Source organism: Berghia stephanieae, chromosome 3 (genome assembly GCF_034508935.2).
Source record: "Berghia stephanieae isolate SIO BIC M18660-M18661 chromosome 3, UCSD_Bste_1.3, whole genome shotgun sequence".
In the NCBI taxonomy this organism is placed as follows: Eukaryota; Metazoa; Mollusca; class Gastropoda; order Nudibranchia; family Aeolidiidae; genus Berghia; species Berghia stephanieae.
Genome location: NC_088362.1, coordinates 21,316,614 through 21,322,660, shown reverse-complemented (window position 1 = coordinate 21,322,660; position 6,047 = coordinate 21,316,614).

Genomic DNA, 6,047 nt, shown 5'->3' with positions numbered 1-6,047 from the left:
GGTCTTTTTTTTTTTAATCAAACAAGAATGAGAATAGAGCCGAAGTTGACGTTTAGACTACTTATATTCTCAAACCAACGCAAACATAATTTTCCATTAGCTACAACAATATTGAGACAAGCCCATGTTCAGTTATCAGACTAGCTAATAGGTCCTGCACGACGTGTACATATATGCAGGTCTGATATCCGAACCCACTTATGGGCCTAGTTTAACATTGTTGTAATGAACAATATTTTGCGTTATTTTTTTAGATTTCCATCACATACAACAATAGGCCCATAAGGAATTGGGTTTACAGATGTGCAGATAAGTGCACATCTGACTTGCACATAGACCAAAATGCAAAGAAAAAAAAATCTATGCATACCTGGACTTGATTATGTTTGGGATTAATTTGATTAAATTCACGAAGTCCCAGGTTTGAGAATTTTTCCAAGATGAAGGTCATTTAAATCGATCGATATTTGAATGACGAGTTTTCTGGCAATTTTTTTTTTTAATTTGTGTTATTCCAGAGTAAGGCAGTATAAAAAAAATCACAACATTGCCGTCCTGAAATACAACGGACCAACAAGCAAAACTATATGTAACCTTGATCGTTTATAGTCTGGTTTAGTGAGAATTACTCATAAACATGGATGGCAAAAAAAAAACAATAACAAAGACCTTAGTGAGGTCAACGTCGTTCCCTACGCCAAGTTCATCACGACATAAAACCGCTCTGAGACGACAGGTCACATATTGTGTCACCATGTGAAAAGAATCAAAGCAAGCGGTAAAAGGTATTTCAATAGATCAAGATTAAGTATATTATTATTATTATTATTATTATTATTATTATTATTATTATTATTATTATTATTATTATTATTATTATTATTATTATTATTATTATTATTATTATTATTATAATTATCATTCTTATTATTATTATTATTATTATTATTATTATTATTATTATTATTATTATTATTATTATTAATATTATTGAATACCTGGTGTAAAAATCGATATATCTCACTTCGAGAACCGAGCTCTGTATCCATTGTTGCCATTGTTTAAATGGTTAACATGAAAATGAATCGATTGCATAAAAGTTTCCAGGAATTCTTCACGGACCATGGCCTTAATCAGTATTTCCTCTAACTAGATTCAGATCTGGTTTCCAGTAACTATGGATCAATATTGTCATGCCGCTATCCGTGGGCCCTAAGTTGGTCTGAGGCCAGATTCGAATACAGTACTCGCTGGATACTTAAACTAGCACGCCGACTTCCAGCACGCTTTGCAATACAGCAGTGTGAAGTGAAGCTGTGTGACAGAATGTATTGTTCACCTACCCTGAGTATCGGATTGCGGCACGCTTGGATTATAGTAGATACGCTTTTTTTTTTTCATCTCCTGAGAAAAAATGTAGAACCTTACTAGCCTAAGCCAAACCATTTCAAAACCACAATAATATCGTTAGTCAGTTGTAAGCAAGGTTGTATAACTGTAAGCCAAGGTTGTAAAATAAATTTTAATATAATAACGGAAAAACTGCTCATGAAATGTTTAACTAGAGCATTTATATAGCGCGATATCCCTAAACGTACTCAAAGCGCTTTACAAGGGGCCCTGAGACATCAGCAACACTTTGAAAGTAATATACTTACCCATTTCAATTAACAACAGGAATAAAGATAAAGCATTGACAGAAAACATAGCCCTCAACTCCCAACTATTACTCTGCCATCAGCACGAAACAAAAGTTACTACTAGATACAATGTAAAAAAAAAAAAATCGTAGTCGTATAAAGCATCGAAAAACAAAACCAAATTAAGCATGACATGAAAATAAGTATTCTAAATAGATTGCTAAATAATTAGATAAATAAATAAATAAATAAATATAATAGATAATAAATGCATAAATAAACAGTTTTGTTTACTTATGCCTTTTCACCGACGTATACATAGGCCTATCTGCAAATATGACGGTTTTCACATTACACAATGGAAAGCAAATATTCAAGAAAACAAAAGAATCGCTCAAGCATCAAGACATGGATAATAATGACATGATTTTTTTAAGGGGGGGGGGGTAGAAGGGAACTTTAGTATCAAAGATATAGCAATAGCACATTTCTATGGACACACAATGTTCAGTTACATGTCATGGTCTCAAAGGAGTAAAGAGCTACTCGACTATGCATAAAATAAAGATGTGAAAAATAAGGCCCCAGAATTTAATAGTTACTTTAAAATGAAAAACAATCAACGACTTGTTTAAGATGAATTAAAAAGAAAGATGAAATTTAATTAAATGAGATGAATAGAGATTGTGGCAGTAACAAATAGAAATGTGAAGATATTACGTGACTTATGATGATATAATATTATTATCAGGTTTGTAAGGTTCCACGTCCAGGCTGTTGAGAAGGGATGAATTATATATTCCTCCGACGGCGGGCTCGGGTTTGATCTTGATATGTCGAAGACTGCACTGTCAAAGGTAAAAGCTCCGGCGTCTTGATGGTGGAGATAAAGATATCCACAAAGTCCCAAAAGATAACAATCTTCAAAAAATAATGTGAGGAATTGAACGGCTGGCCATCCGGCATAGATTGTAGAGAGAAGTGAGTGTAGAATGTTATACCTATCAGCTTTTATAATAAGTGGCTACGTGACAGAATGTTGAACGAAAAGTATTCACAAATGAGAAATTAATTCGAGGGAAGGCTATAAAAGGAAAGATGATCTAATATTAGAAGGTAACGTTTTTCTTAGCCTATCGAAATATAACTGGAGTGAGATAAATTCAGTTCTTACTAAAATAAAAATTTAATAAGATAATTAAATTGTGAACAATCTTTACTGTGACAGTACACTTGAGATAATTAAATTGTGAACAATCTTGACTGTGACAGTACACTTGAGATAATTAAATTGTGAACAATCTTGACTGTGACAGTACACTTGAGATAATTAAATTGTGAACAATCTTGACTGTGACAGTACACTTGAGATAATTAAATTGTGAACAATCTTGACTGTGACAGTACACTTGAGATAATTAAATTGTGAACAATCTTGACTGTGACAGTACACTTGAGATAATTAAATTGTGAACAATCTTGACTGTGACAGTACACTTGAGATAATTAAATTGTGAACAATCTTGACTGTGACAGTACACTTGAGATAATTAAATTGTGAACAATCTTTACTGTGACAGTACACTTGCGATAATTAAATTGTGAACAATCTTTACTGTGACAGTACACTTGAGATAATTAAATTGTGAACAATCTTGACTGTGACAGTACACTTGAGATAATTAAATTGTGAACAATCTTGACTGTGACAGTACACTTGAGATAATTAAATTGTGAACAATCTTTACTGTGACAGTACACTTGAGATAATTAAATTGTGAACAATCTTTACTGTGACAGTACACTTGAGATAATTAAATTGTGATCAATCTTTACTGTGACAGTACACTTGAGATAATTAAATTGTGAACAATCTTTACTGTGACAGTACACTTGACAATGCTTCATTTGTCTACGCCCCCTTTGGACCACTCACATCGCCACTGCTTTGTCAGGCACTCATAAAATTAAATACAACCGCAGAAAATTGTCTGTGATAAGTAATTTAGGGAGCAGGCACGGAAATAAGATAATGATATGATGAACAATAAGTGTGTATGACATGATGTCTGTTTCGTGTAATGGTAGCACGTCTGACCGGTAATCAGGATGTCTGAAGTTCGATCCCAAGTCGAGGCAGACTGATTTTTTGAGATTTTTTCCCTTGTATTTTTCTTTCTTGCTTTGTTTGGCATCTTATCATACATAGGCCTAGATACTTGTTCATAAAATTGCCGGTGTCCACTCGTTAGTAAAGTGAGTGTGTAAACTGCATAAAACTTGATTCAAGGCTGAAGCAAGAGTTTTGGAATCAATGTCACCCATCTGACCGATGACCATGTTCAAGATAGACTTTCAAAAACAATGCACCGTAGTGTCTCAAACGCCTCATTAACACTAGAGCATTGTTGAGAAAATCGAATAGGTACATGTGAGATTTATGGGTCACTATGGAAACAATGATATAGAAAAAGGAAGAAGTGTTGACCAGAAGAAGAAAAAAAGGAAACAAGAGAAAAGTGGAACGAAGGCAACTCAAATCTGTTCCTCTGGGAAATCGTGGTCTTGCGGTCGCAACACGGCCGCAACTTTTGCCAGTTTCTACAATTGATGTTATGCGTTTAGGTAAAATAAAACATCAGCCGGGTATAGCATACCAATACACAAAACTTTGTTTCATGTTTATTTTTTGATTAATAGAATTTAGTGAGACTAACCATTAAAATGCAGTCTAAAACAAATTTTTATAAAAGCTTAGTGACGTCAATTTTGTCCCACCTATAGATAGAATGCGCTTGGCCAAGGAGTTCACAACATTGCCATCCGGAAGTATAACGGACCAACACACACACTCTGTGTAACCATGAACTTTTATAGTCTGGTTAATACAGTTTAGTGAGAACAACTCACAAACGCGGATGGCAAAAACAATAACAAAGGCCTGAGTGACGTCATCTGCATACTATCTATAGTCTGATTAATACAGTTTGGTGAGAACAACTCACAAACGCGGATGGCAAAAACAATAACAAAGGCCTGAGTGACGTCATCTGCATACTATATATAGTCTGGTTTATACAGTTTAGTGAGAACAACTCACAAACGCGGATGGCAAAAACAATAACAAAGGCCTGAGTGACGTCATCTGCATACTATCTATATAATCTCAACTCTTGTTACGTTCGCAATTTTCATTCAATTTTAAGCAATAGTACAACAATTTGATTCTGTCGTATAGTAGACGAATCCGTGAGCCTTAAAAACATGAATCAGATTGCTATTTTGGCTAACAATTAAATTGTGGGACCAGATTTTTAATTTCATTTCGTGTCTTATAAAATGTGCTAGGCCTATTTTATTTGTGTGATCACATCTCACTATTCCGTCATAAAATGTTTCATGATAACAATCAGGCAGGCTTGACAGCTATTTGAGACGGTTTAAAAAAAATATTTTTTTTTTAATTTGGGGGGGGGGGGGGGGCATAGATAACATGTGTGTGTGGGGGGGGGGGGGGGGGGGGTTGGGAGAAGTTTGGTCTTGGACACATTGCCCATTTGTTGTGACGTTGACAGCGTGCTTGAAGCGGGGTAAGGCAAGGGAGGGCTCAGGGCTCGGATTGTCACCAGACAGATGAAGTCATCAAGACAGTCATTTTAAATTTACCAGCGTTTGTTTACAGAGGTGCATATCAGTATGTATCCAGTTAGAAACTAAGAGGAAAAACTTATTTTTACAAGATTATTAGGTATCTAGCAAAAGAAAAAAAAAATCATAATCCGGTTATGAGCACGATCTCACGCTCTGCTTTAGTGCGGGGCGGTCCTTGGCAAGCTTAAGGACCACGGTCCTACGGTCCTTGGGAAATGAAGACCGCAAGGACCGGTCTCTGACCGGTCCGTTCATTCTTGAACCGTTAAAGACCGCTACACGATGAAAACCGTGGCCTACAGGAGTAAAACACACGGAGTAGTCACACTCATTTCAAATTGTAACCTAATTAGAGAAGAGGGGTGATGCCTTCTTTATTTGCTCACCGTACTTCATTGTTACTTCGATAATTTAATAAAATTTGAAATTTACCCCCATTAACGGAGATAATGGCATCGCCCAAGGCGTTGATCGAGTTGTTCGTGGCGTTGATACACACCCGCAACTCCTACCCCCCCCCCCACACACACACACACATTAGAGGGCAGCGAGCATTGAAGAGTAAGGAGAGAGACGTGAAGTTATAATAAGAGGGGGTGGATGAGGTGATAAGAGGGGTCGATGGTGACTTTTCGCCAGATCTAACAAACTCAGCTACCCATTCATTGCTGAGTAGACAGGGATTCAGAAAAAAATCGACTGCACCCGGGATCGATCTCTGGCCCTTTGCGTATAAAGAGAGTGCTCTATCAACTG